Source organism: Pleurodeles waltl, chromosome 4_1, assembly GCF_031143425.1.
Source record: "Pleurodeles waltl isolate 20211129_DDA chromosome 4_1, aPleWal1.hap1.20221129, whole genome shotgun sequence".
In the NCBI taxonomy this organism is placed as follows: Eukaryota; Metazoa; Chordata; class Amphibia; order Caudata; family Salamandridae; genus Pleurodeles; species Pleurodeles waltl.
In genome coordinates, this window is record NC_090442.1 from 75,859,045 (window position 1) to 75,878,679 (window position 19,635).

The 19,635-nt window shown below is 41.2% G+C and overlaps 9 non-coding genes across 9 annotated transcripts; all 9 read right to left on the reverse strand.

Moving 5' to 3' along the window:
- Window positions 1-2,161: 2,161 nt before the first annotated feature.
- TRNAC-GCA (transfer RNA cysteine (anticodon GCA)) lies at window positions 2,162-2,233 on the reverse strand. Its single transcript has one exon. It is a non-coding gene; the product is annotated as a tRNA-Cys (tRNA).
- A 2,090-nt stretch (window positions 2,234-4,323) lies between these two features.
- TRNAC-GCA (transfer RNA cysteine (anticodon GCA)) lies at window positions 4,324-4,395 on the reverse strand. Its single transcript has one exon. It is a non-coding gene; the product is annotated as a tRNA-Cys (tRNA).
- Window positions 4,396-6,487: 2,092 nt separating this feature from the next.
- TRNAC-GCA (transfer RNA cysteine (anticodon GCA)) lies at window positions 6,488-6,559 on the reverse strand. Its single transcript has one exon. It is a non-coding gene; the product is annotated as a tRNA-Cys (tRNA).
- A 2,089-nt stretch (window positions 6,560-8,648) lies between these two features.
- Window positions 8,649-8,720, reverse strand: TRNAC-GCA (transfer RNA cysteine (anticodon GCA)). The gene has a single exon. It is a non-coding gene; the product is annotated as a tRNA-Cys (tRNA).
- Window positions 8,721-10,812: 2,092 nt separating this feature from the next.
- On the reverse strand, window positions 10,813-10,884 carry TRNAC-GCA (transfer RNA cysteine (anticodon GCA)). Its single transcript has one exon. It is a non-coding gene; the product is annotated as a tRNA-Cys (tRNA).
- Window positions 10,885-12,976: 2,092 nt separating this feature from the next.
- TRNAC-GCA (transfer RNA cysteine (anticodon GCA)) lies at window positions 12,977-13,048 on the reverse strand. Its single transcript has one exon. It is a non-coding gene; the product is annotated as a tRNA-Cys (tRNA).
- Window positions 13,049-15,140: 2,092 nt separating this feature from the next.
- On the reverse strand, window positions 15,141-15,212 carry TRNAC-GCA (transfer RNA cysteine (anticodon GCA)). Its single transcript has one exon. It is a non-coding gene; the product is annotated as a tRNA-Cys (tRNA).
- Window positions 15,213-17,304: 2,092 nt separating this feature from the next.
- Window positions 17,305-17,376, reverse strand: TRNAC-GCA (transfer RNA cysteine (anticodon GCA)). The gene has a single exon. It is a non-coding gene; the product is annotated as a tRNA-Cys (tRNA).
- Window positions 17,377-19,467: 2,091 nt separating this feature from the next.
- On the reverse strand, window positions 19,468-19,539 carry TRNAC-GCA (transfer RNA cysteine (anticodon GCA)). Its single transcript has one exon. It is a non-coding gene; the product is annotated as a tRNA-Cys (tRNA).
- Between the last annotated feature and the right edge of the window lie 96 nt (window positions 19,540-19,635).

A 19,635-nucleotide genomic window follows, 5' to 3' on the forward strand; every position in this document is an offset into this window, starting at 1 on the left:
CCCTCAGCAGATGGTGAGGCAGGAAGGGGGAGGGCTGCCAAACTGGTCTTCAAAGGCAGAGAAGGACATTTGCAGCACCCAGCAACACCCCCACATCCTGCAACCCCAGACAGCTAGGTGCCCCCTTGATTAGATTAGGAGAGGGCAGGAGAGGGGTGTGTTTATGATTTTTAGCCACACCAGTGGGTGGGCTCAGCCAGATGTAACCTCCAAAAATCAGATTCACCCATGTTGGATTTTTGGAGACTGTTGCCTTCTGGGATGGATTTTTGCCATACTTCCCAGGAAGTGGTCATCACAGGGGGACGACCCTGTACCTGATTGGAGGATCAGGACCCCCCTGCTTTTCACCCAGGAGCAAGGATAAAACTGGCAGACCTGCACCCACGCCTCAGATCCCCTCCAGAATTCAACAAGAAAGGAACTAAAGAAGAAGAAGGACTGCCCTGCTGGACCCCTGGCCTGCACCTGGAACCTGCACTCAGAAGGACTGCACCAGCTGCACACTTGGGCTTCACCACAAGAAGGACTTTGCCTGGCTTCAACTGGTTCAAGGAGGGACTCCCTGTTTGCTACAGGTGAAAAATTGCTAAACCAGAGTCCCCTGCACCAACTCCTGAAAAAAGTGACCAGCTGACCACTGTCCAGTGGCCAAAAAGGAGTTTGCGCCAGGTGCATTCTGGGAGTTGAAGTCCGCACTTCCCAAGGACCATCACAGAACTTCTGGACCCTTGGGGTGAGCTGTGGACCCCAAAAGAACCTTGAAAGAACATCTGGGTGAAGCCCCAGAAGTTTGGAAAAGATTGGAGAATTTTTGAAAAAAAGCTCCATAAAGTGACCGACCCGACGCGGAAATTCTAGCCGGCTTGCCTCAACCGCGACCCGGCCTGACTTCGTGGTTCGTCCCGGTAAAGAAAAACATCCAAAAAAGAGACTAAGTCCGAACGTAAAAAGTTGACCAGGACCTTCCAGCCATCGTATCCGAGAAGGGCTCCACGGACGTCGGATCAAGATCCAGGTTTACCCCGGTCGAAGGATTTTCATCTCGAAAAAACGACTAAGTCCGAAGGTAAAAATCACCACCGAGGAAACCGACTTCGCGTATCCGGACAAGGGCTCCAGGAGGTCGGATCCAACTGGCAGGTTCGTCCCGGGGAAGAAAAACATCAAAAAAGAGACTAAGTCAGAAGGTAACTTTTTAACCGAGGCCTCCCGCGACTTGTAGCCGAGCAGGGCTCCATCGCGGTCGGCCTGAAAGTTTGACTTTGCCCCGGTCCTGGTGCAACCAGATGACCCGATTGGCGCTTTTTGTTTCTAAGCGCTAGAAATTAATAATACTTTAAAAATTCATATCTCCGGTTCCCCTGAACCGATTTTAATCGTTTTTGTGTCATTTTAAAGATAAAAATATAAGCTATTTTTATAAATTGGTTTTGGATTTTTAAACTGTTTCCTGTGTTTTATTTAATTACTGTTTTGTGATATTTGAATGCTTTACACTTTGTCTCCTAAGTTAAGCCTTGACGCTCGATGCCAAGCTACCAAGGGTAGAGCTGGGATTAATTTACTGAGACCTAACTGTACTTATGTGGAGGTTTGTGGCTTGTTGCTAGGTGTAGGTACCTACCTGCCCTACCAATAACCCATTTTCCAACAGCTGCACACTACAGAATGTAGAAAGATGTATTAAAGTACACAGTATCATGCTGTGTACACAAATTTCAAGATGTCTCTGTGTGCCAATGTACGAACTCTTGTTTTACTCGAATTGATCCATGGTGCAGTTACTGGGCGTGAGTGTGAAAACTGTTAATTTTCGCACAACAGTCTTAAGGATGCACATAAAACTTTGAGCTATTTTGTTTAAATAGTCGTTTTAGTGTGAAATACTTTCAATAAATCCCCAAGAATTGTAGAAAGTGATATAGAAAGAAATTGACAGCTTCTTTCATGTGTGAAGGGGGCACCCAGATTGATCCATGGTGCACTTACTGGGTGTGAGTGTGAAAACTGTTAATTTTCAACAAGAGTCTTAAGGATGCACATAAAACTTTGAGCTATTTTGCTTAATTAGTCGTTTTAGTGTGACATACTTTCAAAAAATCCCCAAGAATTGAAAAAAGCGATACAGAAAGAAATTGACAGCTTCTTTAAAGTATTAAGGGGGCACCCGGATTTGAACCAGGGACCTCTTGATCTGCAGTCAAATGCTCTACCACTGAGCTATACCCCCTTGTTGTACTATCTGGAAGTGGATGGACTAGAAACTGCTGCTGTGGATCTCATCAGAACGGCTTCCTCTTTTATAGGCTCTCTATACCACCTGCTGATTTATTAGTCACACGGTCTGGGACACAGCCTGACTCATGCCCCTGGCTACAAGCTGATGGACACACTCAACACACCTGATGCTTCACTATTCACACCAAAATACATAGCATGACAGCAGGTCCTAGGCCAAGGGTGCCAATTCACTCTCAAGCTTACTCTTGCTTCACTAGTCACAGGGACTGCTATGGAGACCGGCTGCTGGTCCTTTCACACAACCCTCTTACGGACGCAGATAAAACCTAAAACTCTTTTTAATTAGTGGTTTTTCTGTGACATACTTTCAAGAAATCTCCAGAAATTGAAATAAGTAACAGAGAATTTTTTTTTTGTTCCTTAAAAGGAGAAGTGGGAAGCAAGACTTGAACTGGGGACCTCTTGATCTGCAGTCACATACTTTACTGCTGAGCTATACACATCCTCTTTTCCTGAAGTATGCCTTCACACACACCTTATTACTGCGAGCAGCAGGCTGTAGAGTGCAGACGTCACATATAATACCATGGACTCTGACTAGCACTGAGTTATACCTACTCTGGGATTCCAGCTGTGGGACTAGCTTACTCTCTTGTCTACTCACCATGCTGGAAGTGAGAGTGAGTCTTACTCTCTTCTGCAATCACTCTGTGCCCTAAATTTCAGTCTTAGTCTCTCGTCTGCTCACTCTCTGCAGTAAGTGTGCAAAGCTGTCAGTGACTCAGCCAGTCTAAGCCTCCTAGCTCATTTAAAAATCCACTGCCTCAGACTTTGACAGAACACAACTCTAGTGAGGAAAGACTTCTTTTTAACAGTGCTTTGGTTAGCAGTACCATACAACTCTCACACAGTCACTATCTCTTCTAATCAATGTAAGTTCACATAGATGTCTTTTAAAATGCAATTTCTGTGTCCCTCACGTGGTAATGTCTTTAACAATGCTATATCTTTGTTTTATGGTAAAACAATTTGATATGGTATACATATTGGACCAGTCTTACTGTACATTCTAGTAACGGTAAGCTGGCGTGATACTAGTGAAACACACTGGAAACAGTACACAGGCCAGTCACAGTGTACCAGCATTTGGGTCCAGTTTTGTCTAGCCGACGTTACCTTACATACTAATTACAGTAAATAGGTGTGCTACTGGAGAAAGACACAAGTAACAGCATGCAGGCATTTGTTTCTTACACATATTACTATCAGTAAGCACACATGCTACTGTCCAAACTCAGTTCTAAAACTGCAGAGACTTCTGTTACAGTATAAGGACATTTGTGAAAGCATTACGGGCATACAGTGTCCACACACTCACATCTTTGCTGCTGTACAGGCACACAGTGTTTCTTAAAGCACAACAAATCAGCTGTGCTTTGGTAAATACAGTGGAATTTAGAAACTTGTGATTTGTTTACCTATGTATTTTTTCTTTGCACCTGCAATTTCTTCTATATGCTCAATTATTAGAAGCAATGCTTGTTAATAAATCCATGCCGTAAAACATTATCTGTGTGCTGCACACTACAGAATGTAGAAAGATGTATTAAAGTACACAGTATCATGCTGTGTACACAAATTTCAATTTGTCCCTGTGTGCCAATGTACGAACTCTTGTTTTACTCGAATTGATCCATGGTGCAGTTACTGGGCGTGAGTGTGAAAACTGTTAATTTTCGCACAACAGTCTTAAGGATGCACATAAAACTTTGAGCTATTTTGTTTAAATAGTCGTTTTAGTGTGAAATACTTTCAATAAATCCCCAAGAATTGTAGAAAGTGATATAGAAAGAAATTGAAAGCTTCTTTCATGTGTGAAGGGGGCACCCAGATTGATCCATGGTGCAGTTACTGGGTGTGAGTGTGAAAACTGTTAATTTTCAACGAGTCATAAGGATGCACATAAAACTTTGAGCTATTTTGCTTAATTAGTCGTTTTAGTGTGACATACTTTCAAAAAATCCCCAAGAATTGAAAAAAGCGATACAGAAAGAAATTGACAGCTTCTTTAAAGTATTAAGGGGGCACCAGGATTTGAACCAGGGACCTCTTGATCTGCAGTCAAATGCTCTACCACTGAGCTATACCCCCTTGTTGTACTATCTGGAAGTGGATGGACTAGAAACTGCTGCTATGGATCTCATCAGAACGGCTTCCTCTTTTATAGGCTCTCTATACCACCTGCTGATTTATTAGTCACAGGGTCTGGGACACAGCCTGACTCATGCCCCTGGCTACAAGCTGATGGACACACTCAACACACCTGATGCTTCACTATTCACACCAAAATACATAGCATGACAGCAGGTCCTAGGCCAAGGGTGCCAATTCACTCTCAAGCTTACTCTTGCTTCACTAGTCACAGGGACTGCTATGGAGACCGGCTGCTGGTCCTTTCACACAACCCTCTTACGGACGCAGATAAAACCTAAAACTCTTTTTAATTAGTGGTTTTTCTGTGACATACTTTCAAGAAATCTCCAGAAATTGAAATAAGTAACAGAGATTTTTTTTTTGGTTCCTTAAAAGGAGAAGTGGGAAGCAAGACTTGAACTGGGGACCTCTTGATCTGCAGTCACATACTTTACTGCTGAGCTATACACATCCTCTTTTCCTGAAATATGCCTTCACACACACCTTATTACTGCGAGCAGCAGGCTGTAGAGTGCAGACGTCACATATAATACCATGGACTCTGACTAGCACTGAGTTATACCTACTCTGGGATTCCAGCTGTGGGACTAGCTTACTCTCTTGTCTACTCACCATGCTGGAAGTGAGAGTGAATCTTACTCTCTTCTGCAATCACTCTGTGCCCTAAATTTCAGTCTTAGTCTCTCGTCTGCTCACTCTCTGCAGTAAGTGTGCAAAGCTGTCAGTGACTCAGCCAGTCTAAGCCTCCTAGCTCATTTAAAAATCCACTGCCTCAGACATTGACAGAACACAACTCTAGTGAGGAAAGACTTCTCTTTAACAGTGCTTTGGTTAGCAGTACCATACAACTCTCACACAGTCACTATCTCTTCTAATCGATGCAAGTTCACATAGATGTCTTTTAAAATGCAATTTCTGTGTCCCTCACATGGTAATGTCTTTAACAATGCTATATCTTTGTTTTATGGTATAACAATTTGATATGGTATACATATTGGACCAGTCTTACTGTACATTCTAGTAACGGTAAGCTGGCGTGATACTAGTGAAACACACTGGAAACAGTACACAGGCCAGTCACAGTGTACCAGCATTTGGGTCCAGTTTTGTCTAGCCGACGTTACCTTACATACTAATTACAGTAAATAGGTGTGCTACTGGAGAAAGACACAAGTAACAGCATGCAGGCATTTGTTTCTTACACATATTACTATCAGTAAGCACACATGCTACTGTCCAAACTCAGTTCTAAAACTGCAGAGACTTCTGTTACAGTATAAGGACATTTGTGAAAGCATTACGGGCATACAGTGTCCACACACTCACATCTTTGCTGCTGTATAGGCACACAGTGTTTCTTAAAGCACAACAAATCAGCTGTGCTGTGGTAAATACAGTGGAATTTAGAAACTTGTGATTTGTTTACCTATGTATTTTTTCTTTGCACCTGCAATTTCTGCTATATGCTCAATTATTAGAAGCAATGCTTGTTAATAAATCCATGCCGTAAAACATTATCTGTGTGCTGCACACTACAGAATGTAGAAAGATGTATTAAAGTACACAGTATCATGCTGTGTACACAAATTTCAATTTGTCCCTGTCTGCCAATGTACGAACTCTTGTTTTACTCGAATTGATCCATGGTGCAGTTACTGGGCGTGAGTGTGAAAACTGTTAATTTTCGCACAACAGTCTTAAGGATGCACATAAAACTTTGAGCTATTTTGTTTAAATCGTCGTTTTAGTGTGAAATACTTTCAATAAATCCCCAAGAATTGTAGAAAGTGATATAGAAAGAAACTGAAAGCTTCTTTCATGTGTGAAGGGGGCACCCAGATTGATCCATGGTGCAGTTACTGGGTGTGAGTGTGAAAACTGTTAATTTTCAACAAGAGTCATAAGGATGCACATAAAACTTTGAGCTATTTTGCTTAATTAGTCGTTTTAGTGTGACATACTTTCAAAAAATCCCCAAGAATTGAAAAAAGCGATACAGAAAGAAATTGACAGCTTCTTTAAAGTATTAAGGGGGCACCCGGATTTGAACCAGGGACCTCTTGATCTGCAGTCAAATGCTCTACCACTGAGCTATACCCCCTTGTTGTACTATTTGGAAGTGGATGGACTAGAAACTGCTGCTGTGGATCTCATCAGAACGGCTTCCTCTTTTATAGTCTCTCTATACCACCTGCTGATTTATTAGTCACAGGGTCTGGGACACAGCCTGACTCATGCCCCTGGCTACAAGCTGATGGACACACTCAACACACCTGATGCTTCACTATTCACACCAAAATACATAGCATGACAGCAGGTCCTAGGCCAAGGGTGCCAATTCACTCTCAAGCTTACTCTTGCTTCACTAGTCACAGGGACTGCTATGGAGACCGGCTGCTGGTCCTTTCACACAACCCTCTTACGGACGCAGATAAAACCTAAAACTCTTTTTAATTAGTGGTTTTTCTGTGACATACTTTCCAGAAATCTCCAGAAATTGAAATAAGTAACAGAGAATTTTTTTTTTGTTCCTTAAAAGGAGAAGTGGGAAGCAAGACTTGAACTGGGGACCTCTTGACCTGCCGTCACATACTTTACTGCTGAGCTATACACATCCTCTTTTCCTGAAATATGCCTTCACACACACCTTATTACTGCGAGCAGCAGGCTGCAGAGTGCAGACGTCACATATACCATGGACTCTGACTAGCACTGAGTTATACCTACTCTGGGATTCCAGCTGTGGGACTAGCTTACTCTCTTGTCTACTCACCATGCTGGAAGTGAGAGTGAGTCTTACTCTCTTCTGCAATCACTCTGTGCCCTAAATTTCAGTCTTAGTCTCTCGTCTGCTCACTCTCTGCAGTAAGTGTGCAAAGCTGTCAGTGACTCAGCCAGTCTAAGCCTCCTAGCTCATTTAAAAATCCACTGCCTCAGACATTGACAGAACACAACTCTAGTGAGGAAAGACTTCTTTTTAACAGTGCTTTGGTTAGCAGTACCATACAACTCTCACACAGTCACTATCTCTTCTAATCGATGCAAGTTCACATAGATGTCTTTTAAAATGCAATTTCTGTGTCCCTCACGTGGTAATGTCTTTAACAATGCTATATCTTTGTTTTATGGTAAAACAATTTGATATGGTATACATATTGGACCAGTCTTACTGTACATTCTAGTAACGGTAAGCTGGCGTGATACTAGTGAAACACACTGGAAACAGTACACAGGCCAGTCACAGTGTACCAGCATTTGGGTCCAGTTTTGTCTAGCCGACGTTACCTTACATACTAATTACAGTAAATAGGTGTGCTACTGGAGAAAGACACAAGTAACAGCATGCAGGCATTTGTTTCTTACACATATTACTATCAGTAAGCACACATGCTACTGTCCAAACTCAGTTCTAAAACTGCAGAGACTTCTGTTACAGTATAACGACATTTGTGAAAGCATTATGGGCATACAGTGTCCACACACTCACATCTTTGCTGCTGTACAGGCACACAGTGTTTCTTAAAGCACAACAAATCAGCTGTGCTGTGGTAAATACAGTGGAATTTAGAAACTTGTGATTTGTTTACCTATGTATTTTTTCTTTGCACCTGCAATTTCTGCTATATGCTCAATTATTAGAAGCAATGCTTGTTAATAAATCCATGCCGTAAAACATTATCTGTGTGCTGCACACTACAGAATGTAGAAAGATGTATTAAAGTACACAGTATCATGCTGTGTACACAAATTTCAATTTGTCCCTGTGTGCCAATGTACGAACTCTTGTTTTACTCGAATTGATCCATGGTGCAGTTACTGGGCGTGAGTGTGAAAACTGTTAATTTTCGCACAACAGTCTTAAGGATGCACATAAAACTTTGAGCTATTTTGTTTAAATAGTCGTTTTAGTGTGAAATACTTTCAATAAATCCCCAAGAATTGTAGAAAGTGATATAGAAAGAAATTGAAAGTTTCTTTCATGTGTGAAGGGAGCACCCAGATTGATCCATGGTGCAGTTACTGGGTGTGAGTGTGAAAACTGTTAATTTTCAACAAGAGTCATAAGGATGCACATAAAACTTTGAGCTATTTTGCTTAATTAGTCGTTTTAGTGTGACATACTTTCAAAAAATCCCCAAGAATTGAAAAAAGCGATACAGAAAGAAATTGACAGCTTCTTTAAAGTATTAAGGGGGCACCCGGATTTGAACCAGGGACCTCTTGATCTGCAGTCAAATGCTCTACCACTGAGCTATACCCCCTTGTTGTACTATCTGGAAGTGGATGGACTAGAAACTGCTGCTGTGGATCTCATCAGAACAGCTTCCTCTTTTATAGGCTCTCTATACCACCTGCTGATTTATTAGTCACAGGGTCTGGGACACAGCCTGACTCATGCCCCTGGCTACAAGCTGATGGACACACTCAACACACCTGATGCTTCACTATTCACACCAAAATACATAGCATGACAGCAGGTCCTAGGCCAAGGGTGCCAATTCACTCTCAAGCTTACTCTTGCTTCACTAGTCACAGGGACTGCTATGGAGACCGGCTGCTGGTCCTTTCACACAACCCTCTTACGGACGCAGATAAAACCTAAAACTCTTTTTAATAAGTGGTTTTTCTGTGACATACTTTCAAGAAATCTCCAGAAATTGAAATAAGTAACAGATAATTTTTTTTTTGTTCCTTAAAAGGAGAAGTGGGAAGCAAGACTTGAACTGGGGACCTCTTGATCTGCAGTCACATACTTTACTGCTGAGCTATACACATCCTCTTTTCCTGAAATATGCCTTCACACACACCTTATTACTGCGAGCAGCAGGCTGTAGAGTGCAGACGTCACATATAATACCATGGACTCTGACTAGCACTGAGTTATACCTACTCTGGGATTCCAGCTGTGGGACTAGCTTACTCTCTTGTCTACTCACCATGCTGGAAGTGAGAGTGAGTCTTACTCTCTTCTGCAATCACTCTGTGCCCTAAATTTCAGTCTTAGTCTCTCGTCTGCTCACTCTCTGCAGTAAGTGTGCAAAGCTGTCAGTGACCCAGCCAGTCTAAGCCTCCTAGCTCATTTAAAAATACACTGCCTCAGACATTGACAGAACACAACTCTAGTGAGGAAAGACTTCTTTTTACCAGTGCTTTGGATAGCAGTACCATACAACTCTCACACAGTCACTATCTCTTCTAATCGATGCAAGTTCACATAGATGTCTTTTAAAATGCAATTTCTGTGTCCCTCACGTGGTAATGTCTTTAACAATGCTATATCTTTGTTTTATGGTAAAACAATTTGATATGGTATACATATTGGACCAGTCTTACTGTACATTCTAGTAACGGTAAGCTGGCGTGATACTAGTGAAACACACTGGAAACAGTACACAGGCCAGTCACAGTGTACCAGCATTTGGGTCCAGTTTTGTCTAGCCGACGTTACCTTACATACTAATTACAGTAAATAGGTGTGCTACTGGAGAAAGACACAAGTAACAGCATGCAGGCATTTGTTTCTTACACATATTACTATCAGTAAGCACACATGCTACTGTCCAAACTCAGTTCTAAAACTGCAGAGACTTCTGTTACAGTATAAGGACATTTGTGAAAGCATTACGGGCATACAGTGTCCACACACTCACATCTTTGCTGCTGTACAGGCACACAGTGTTTCTTAAAGCACAACAAATCAGCTGTGCTGTGGTAAATACAGTGGAATTTAGAAACTTGTGATTTGTTTACCTATGTATTTTTTCTTTGCACCTGCAATTTCTGCTATATGCTCAATTATTAGAAGCAATGCTTGTTAATAAATCCATGCCGTAAAACATTATCTGTGTGCTGCACACTACAGAATGTAGAAAGATGTATTAAAGTACACAGTATCATGCTGTGTACACAAATTTCAATTTGTCCCTGTGTGCCAATGTACGAACTCTTGTTTTACTCGAATTGATCCATGGTGCAGTTACTGGGCGTGAGTGTGAAAACTGTTAATTTTCGCACAACAGTCTTAAGGATGCACATAAAACTTTGAGCTATTTTGTTTAAATAGTCGTTTTAGTGTGAAATACTTTCAATAAATCCCCAAGAATTGTAGAAAGTGATATAGAAAGAAATTGAAAGCTTCTTTCATGTGTGAAGGGGGCACCCAGATTGATCCATGGTGCAGTTACTGGGTGTGAGTGTGAAAACTGTTAATTTTCAACAAGAGTCATAAGGATGCACATAAAACTTTGAGCTATTTTGCTTAATTAGTCGTTTTAGTGTGACATACTTTCAAAAAATCCCCAAGAATTGAAAAAAGCGATACAGAAAGAAATTGACAGCTTCTTTAAAGTACTAAGGGGGCACCCGGATTTGAACCAGGGACCTCTTGATCTGCAGTCAAATGCTCTACCACTGAGCTATACCCCCTTGTTGTACTATCTGGAAGTGGATGGACTAGAAACTGCTGCTGTGGATCTCATCAGAACGGCTTCCTCTTTTATAGGCTCTCTATACCACCTGCTGATTTATTAGTCACAGGGTCTGGGACACAGCCTGACTCATGCCCCTGGCTACAAGCTGATGGACACACTCAACACACCTGATGCTTCACTATTCACACCAAAATACATAGCATGACAGCAGGTCCTAGGCCAAGGGTGGCAATTCACTCTCAAGCTTACTCTTGCTTCACTAGTCACAGGGACTGCTATGGAGACCGGCTGCTGGTCCTTTCACACAACCCTCTTACGGACGCAGATAAAACCTAAAACTCTTTTTAATTAGTGGTTTTTCTGTGACATACTTTCAAGAAATCTCCAGAAATTGAAATAAGTAACAGATAAATTTTTTTTTGTTCCTTAAAAGGAGAAGTGGGAAGCAAGACTTGAACTGGGGACCTCTTGATCTGCAGTCACATACTTTACTGCTGAGCTATACACATCCTCTTTTCCTGAAATATGCCTTCACACACACCTTATTACTGCGAGCAGCAGGCTGTAGAGTGCAGACGTCACATATAATACCATGGACTCTGACTAGCACTGAGTTATACCTACTCTGGGATTCCAGCTGTGGGACTAGCTTACTCTCTTGTCTACTCACCATGCTGGAAGTGAGAGTGAGTCTTACACTCTTCTGCAATCACTCTGTGCCCTAAATTTCAGTCTTAGTCTCTCGTCTGCTCACTCTCTGCAGTAAGTGTGCAAAGCTGTCAGTGACTCAGCCAGTCTAAGCCTCCTAGCTCATTTAAAAATCCACTGCCTCAGACATTGACAGAACACAACTCTAGTGAGGAAAGACTTCATTTTAACAGTGCTTTGGTTAGCAGTACCATACAACTCTCACACAGTCACTATCTCTTCTAATCGATGCAAGTTCACATAGATGTCTTTTAAAATGCAATTTCTGTGTCCCTCACGTGGTAATGTCTTTAACAATGCTATATCTTTGTTTTATGGTAAAACAATTTGATATGGTATACATATTGGACCAGTCTTACTGTACATTCTAGTAACGGTAAGCTGGCGTGATACTAGTGAAACACACTGGAAGCAGTACACAGGCCAGTCACAGTGTACCAGCATTTGGGTCCAGTTTTGTCTAGCCGACGTTACCTTACATACTAATTACAGTAAATAGGTGTGCTACTGGAGAAAGACACAAGTAACAGCATGCAGGCATTTGTTTCTTACACATATTACTATCAGTAAGCACACATGCTACTGTCCAAACTCAGTTCTAAAACTGCAGAGACTTCTGTTACAGTATAAGGACATTTGTGAAAGCATTACGGGCATACAGTGTCCACACACTCACATCTTTGCTGCTGTACAGGCACACAGTGTTTCTTAAAGCACAACAAATCAGCTGTGCTGTGGTAAATACAGTGGAATTTAGAAACTTGTGATTTGTTTACCTATGTATTTTTTCTTTGCACCTGCAATTTCTGCTATATGCTCAATTATTAGAAGCAATGCTTGTTAATAAATCCATGCCGTAAAACATTATCTGTGTGCTGCACACTACAGAATGTAGAAAGATGTATTAAAGTACACAGTATCATGCTGTGTACACAAATTTCAATTTGTCCCTGTGTGCCAATGTACGAACTCTTGTTTTACTCGAATTGATCCATGGTGCAGTTACTGGGCGTGAGTGTGAAAACTGTTAATTTTCGCACAACAGTCTTAAGGATGCACATAAAACTTTGAGCTATTTTGTTTAAATAGTCGTTTTAGTGTGAAATACTTTCAATAAATCCCTAAGAATAGTAGAAAGTGATATAGAAAGAAATTGAAAGCTTCTTTCATGTGTGAAGGGGGCACCCAGATTGATCCATGGTGCAGTTACTGGGTGTGAGTGTGAAAACTGTTAATTTTCAACAAGAGTCATAAGGATGCACATAAAACTTTGAGCTATTTTGCTTAATTAGTCGTTTTAGTGTGACATACTTTCAAAAAATCCCCAAGAATTGAAAAAAGCGATACAGAAAGAAATTGACAGCTTCTTTAAAGTATTAAGGGGTCACCCGGATTTGAACCAAGGACCTCTTGATATGCAGTCAAATGCTCTACCACTGAGCTATACCCCCTTGTTGTACTATCTGGAAGTGGATGGACTTGAAACTGCTGCTGTGGATCTCATCAGAACGGCTTCCTCTTTTATAGGCTCTCTATACCACCTGCTGATTTATTAGTCACACGGTCTGGGACACAGCCTGACTCATGCCCCTGGCTACAAGCTGATGGACACACTCAACACACCTGATGCTTCACTATTCACACCAAAATACATAGCATGACAGCAGGTCCTAGGCCAAGGGTGCCAATTCACTCTCAAGCTTACTCTTGCTTCACTAGTCACAGGGACTGCTATGGAGACCGGCTGCTGGTCCTTTCACCCAACCCTCTTACGGACGCAGATAAAACCTAAAACTCTTTTTAATTAGTGGTTTTTCTGTGACATACTTTCAAGAAATCTCCAGAAATTGAAATAAGTAACAGAGAATTTTTTTTTTGTTCCTTCAAAGGAGAAGTGGGAAGCAAGACTTGAACTGGGGACCTCTTGATCTGCAGTCACATACTTTACTGCTGAGCTATACACATCCTCTTTTCCTGAAGTATGCCTTCACACACACCTTATTACTGCGAGCAGCAGGCTGTAGAGTGCAGACGTCACATATAATACCATGGACTCTGACTAGCACTGAGTTATACCTACTCTGGGATTCCAGCTGTGGGACTAGCTTACTCTCTTGTCTACTCACCATGCTGGAAGTGAGAGTGAGTCTTACTCTCTTCTGCAATCACTCTGTGCCCTAAATTTCAGTCTTAGTCTCTCGTCTGCTCACTCTCTGCAGTAAGTGTGCAAAGCTGTCAGTGACTCAGCCAGTCTAAGCCTCCTAGCTCATTTAAAAATCCACTGCCTCAGACTTTGACAGAACACAACTCTAGTGAGGAAAGACTTCTTTTTAACAGTGCTTTGGTTAGCAGTACCATACAACTCTCACACAGTCACTATCTCTTCTAATCGATGCAAGTTCACATAGATGTCTTTTAAAATGCAATTTCTGTGTCCCTCACGTGGTAATGTCTTTAACAATGCTATATCTTTGTTTTATGGTAAAACAATTTGATATGGTATACATATTGGACCAGTCTTACTGTACATTCTAGTAACGGTAAGCTGGCGTGATACTAGTGAAACACACTGGAAACAGTACACAGGCCAGTCACAGTGTACCAGCATTTGGGTCCAGTTTTGTCTAGCCGACGTTACCTTACATACTAATTACAGTAAATAGGTGTGCTACTGGAGAAAGACACAAGTAACAGCATGCAGGCATTTGTTTCTTACACATATTACTATCAGTAAGCACACATGCTACTGTCCAAACTCAGTTCCAAAACTGCAGAGACTTCTGTTACAGTATGAGGACATTTGTGAAAGCATTACGGGCATACAGTGTCCACACACTCACATCTTTGCTGCTGTACAGGCACACAGTGTTTCTTAAAGCACAACAAATCAGCTGTGCTGTCGTAAATACAGTGGAATTTAGAAACTTGTGATTTGTTTACCTATGTATTTTTTCTTTGCACCTGCAATTTCTGCTATATGCTCAATTATTAGAAGCAATGCTTGTTAATAAATCCATGCCGTAAAACATTATCTGTGTGCTGCACACTACAGAATGTAGAAAGATGTATTAAAGTACACAGTATCATGCTGTGTACACAAATTTCAATTTGTCCCTGTGTGCCAATGTACGAACTCTTGTTTTACTCGAATTGATCCATGGTGCAGTTACTGGGCGTGAGTGTGAAAACTGTTAATTTTCGCACAACAGTCTTAAGGATGCACATAAAACTTTGAGCTATTTTGTTTAAATAGTCGTTTTAGTGTGAAATACTTTCAATAAATCCCCAAGAATTGTAGAAAGTGATATAGAAAGAAATTGAAAGCTTCTTTCATGTGTGAAGGGGGCACCCAGATTGATCCATGGTGCAGTTACTGGGTGTGAGTGTGAAAACTGTTAATTTTCAACAAGAGTCATAAGGATGCACATAAAACTTTGAGCTATTTTGCTTAATTAGTCGTTTTAGTGTGACATACTTTCAAAAAATCCCCAAGAATTGAAAAAAGCGATACAGAAAGAAATTGACAGCTTCTTTAAAGTATTAAGGGGGCACCAGGATTTGAACCAGGGACCTCTTGATCTGCAGTCAAATGCTCTACCACTGAGCTATACCCCCTTGTTGTACTATCTGGAAGTGGATGGACTAGAAACTGCTGCTGTGGATCTCATCAGAACGGCTTCCTCTTTTATAGGCTCTCTATACCACCTGCTGATTTATTAGTCACAGGGTCTGGGACACAGCCTGACTCATGCCCCTGGCTACAAGCTGATGGACACACTCAACACACCTGATGCTTCACTATTCACACCAAAATACATAGCATGACAGCAGGTCCTAGGCCAAGGGTGCCAATTCACTCTCAAGCTTACTCTTGCTTCACTAGTCACAGGGACTGCTATGGAGACCGGCTGCTGGTCCTTTCACACAACCCTCTTACGGACGCAGATAAAACCTAAAACTCTTTTTAATTAGTGGTTTTTCTGTGACATACTTTCAAGAAATCTCCAGAAATTGAAATAAGTAACAGAGATTTTTTTTTTGGTTCCTTAAAAGGAGAAGTGGGAAGCAAGACTTGAACGGGGGACCTCTTGATCTGCAGTCACATACTTTACTGCTGAGCTATACACATCCTCTTTTCCTGAAATATGCCTTCACACACACCTTATTACTGCGAGCAGCAGGCTGTAGAGTGCAGACGTCACATATAATACCATGGACTCTGACTAGCACTGAGTTATACCTACTCTGGGATTCCAGCTGTGGGACTAGCTTACTCTCTTGTCTACTCACCATGCTGGAAGTGAGAGTGAATCTTACTCTCTTCTGCAATCACTCTGTGCCCTAAATTTCAGTCTTAGTCTCTCGTCTGCTCACTCTCTGCAGTAAGTGTGCAAAGCTGTCAGTGACTCAGCCAGTCTAAGCCTCCTAGCTCATTTAAAAATCCACTGCCTCAGACATTGACAGAACACAACTCTAGTGAGGAAAGACTTCTCTTTAACAGTGCTTTGGTTAGCAGTACCATACAACTCTCACACAGTCACTATCTCTTCTAATCGATGCAAGTTCACATAGATGTCTTTTAAAATGCAATTTCTGTGTCCCTCACATGGTAATGTCTTTAACAATGCTATATCTTTGTTTTATGGTAAAACAATTTGATATGGTATACATATTGGACCAGTCTTACTGTACATTCTAGTAACGGTAAGCTGGCGTGATACTAGTGAAACACACTGGAAACAGTACACAGGCCAGTCACAGTGTACCAGCATTTGGGTCCAGTTTTGTCTAGCCGACGTTACCTTACATACTAATTACAGTAAATAGGTGTGCTACTGGAGAAAGACACAAGTAACAGCATGCAGGCATTTGTTTCTTACACATATTACTATCAGTAAGCACACATGCTACTGTCCAAACTCAGTTCTAAAACTGCAGAGACTTCTGTTACAGTATAAGGACATTTGTGAAAGCATTACGGGCATACAGTGTCCACACACTCACATCTTTGCTGCTGTATAGGCACACAGTGTTTCTTAAAGCACAACAAATCAGCTGTGCTGTGGTAAATACAGTGGAATTTAGAAACTTGTGATTTGTTTACCTATGTATTTTTTCTTTGCACCTGCAATTTCTGCTATATGCTCAATTATTAGAAGCAATGCTTGTTAATAAATCCATGCCGTAAAACATTATCTGTGTGCTGCACACTACAGAATGTAGAAAGATGTATTAAAGTACACAGTATCATGCTGTGTACACAAATTTCAATTTGTCCCTGTGTGCCAATGTACGAACTCTTGTTTTACTCGAATTGATCCATGGTGCAGTTACTGGGCGTGAGTGTGAAAACTGTTAATTTTCGCACAACAGTCTTAAGGATGCACATAAAACTTTGAGCTATTTTGTTTAAATCGTCGTTTTAGTGTGAAATACTTTCAATAAATCCCCAAGAATTGTAGAAAGTGATATAGAAAGAAACTGAAAGCTTCTTTCATGTGTGAAGGGGGCACCCAGATTGATCCATGGTGCAGTTACTGGGTGTGAGTGTGAAAACTGTTAATTTTCAACAAGAGTCATAAGGATGCACATAAAACTTTGAGCTATTTTGCTTAATTAGTCGTTTTAGTGTGACATACTTTCAAAAAATCCCCAAGAATTGAAAAAAGCGATACAGAAAGAAATTGACAGCTTCTTTAAAGTATTAAGGGGGCACCCGGATTTGAACCAGGGACCTCTTGATCTGCAGTCAAATGCTCTACCACTGAGCTATACCCCCTTGTTGTACTATTTGGAAGTGGATGGACTAGAAACTGCTGCTGTGGATCTCATCAGAACGGCTTCCTCTTTTATAGGCTCTCTATACCACCTGCTGATTTATTAGTCACAGGGTCTGGGACACAGCCTGACTCATGCCCCTGGCTACAAGCTGATGGACACACTCAACACACCTGATGCTTCACTATTCACACCAAAATACAGAGCATGACAGCAGGTCCTAGGCCAAGGGTGCCAATTCACTCTCAAGCTTACTCTTGCTTCACTAGTCACAGGGACTGCTATGGAGACCGGCTGCTGGTCCTTTCACACAACCCTCTTACGGACGCAGATAAAACCTAAAACTCTTTTTAATTAGTGGTTTTTCTGTGACATACTTTCCAGAAATCTCCAGAAATTGAAATAAGTAACAGAGAATTTTTTTTTTGTTCCTTAAAAGGAGAAGTGGGAAGCAAGACTTGAACTGGGGACCTCTTGATCTGCAGTCACATACTTTACTGCTGAGCTATACACATCCTCTTTTCCTGAAATATGCCTTCACACACACCTTATTACTGCGAGCAGCAGGCTGTAGAGTGCAGACGTCACATATAATACCATGGACTCTGACTAGCACTGAGTTATACCTACTCTGGGATTCCAGCTGTGGGACTAGCTTACTCTCTTGTCTACTCACCATGCTGGAAGTGAGAGTGAGTCTTACTCTCTTCTGCAATCACTCTGTGCCCTAAATTTCAGTCTTAGTCTCTCGTCTGCTCACTCTCTGCAGTAAGTGTGCAAAGCTGTCAGTGACTCAGCCAGTCTAAGCCTCCTAGCTCATTTAAAAATACACTGCCTCAGACATTGACAGAACACAACTCTAGTGAGGAAAGACTTATTTTAACAGTGCTTTGGTTAGCAGTACCATACAACTCTCACACAGTCACTATCTCTTCTAATCGATGCAAGTTCACATAGATGTCTTTTAAAATGCAATTTCTGTGTCCCTCACGTGGTAATGTCTTTAACAATGCTATATCTTTGTTTTATGGTAAAACAATTTGATATGGTATACATATTGGACCAGTCTTACTGTACATTCTAGTAACGGTAAGCTGGCGTGATACTAGTGAAACACACTGGAAACAGTACACAGGCCAGTCACAGTGTACCAGCATTTGGGTCCAGTTTTGTCTAGCCGACGTTACCTTACATACTAATTACAGTAAATAGGTGTGCTACTGGAGAAAGACACAAGTAACAGCATGCAGGCATTTGTTTCTTACACATATTACTATCAGTAAGCACACATGCTACTGTCCAAACTCAGTTCTAAAACTGCAGAGACTTCTGTTACAGTATAACGACATTTGTGAAAGCATTACGGGCATACAGTGTCCACACACTCAGATCTTTGCTGCTGTACAGGCACACAGTGTTTCTTAAAGCACAACAAATCAGCTGTGCTGTGGTAAATACAGTGGAATTTAGAAACTTGTGATTTGTTTACCTATGTATTTTTTCTTTGCACCTGCAATTTCTGCTATATGCTCAATTATTAGAAGCAATGCTTGTTAATAAATCCATGCCGTAAAACATTATCTGTGTGCTGCACACTACAGAATGTAGAAAGATGTATTAAAGTACACAGTATCATGCTGTGTACACAAATTTCAATTTGTCCCTGTGTGCCAATGTACGAACTCTTGTTTTACTCGAATTGATCCATGGTGCAGTTACTGGGCGTGAGTGTGAAAACTGTTAATTTTCGCACAACAGTCTTAAGGATGCACATAAAACTTTGAGCTATTTTGTTTAAATAGTCGTTTTAGTGTGAAATACTTTCAATAAATCCCCAAGAATTGTAGAAAGTGATATAGAAAGAAATTGAAAGCTTCTTTCATGTGTGAAGGGAGCACCCAGATTGATCCATGGTGCAGTTACTGGGTGTGAGTGTGAAAACTGTTAATTTTCAACAAGAGTCATAAGGATGCACATAAAACTTTGAGCTATTTTGCTTAATTAGTCGTTTTAGTGTGACATACTTTCAAAAAATCCCCAAGAATTGAAAAAAGCGATACAGAAAGAAATTGACAGCTTCTTTAAAGTATTAAGGGGGCACCCGGATTTGAACCAGGGACCTCTTGATCTGCAGTCAAATGCTCTACCACTGAGCTATACCCCCCTTGTTGTACTATCTGGAAGTGGATGGACTAGAAACTGCTGCTGTGGATCTCATCAGAACAGCTTCCTCTTTTATAGGCTCTCTATACCACCTGCT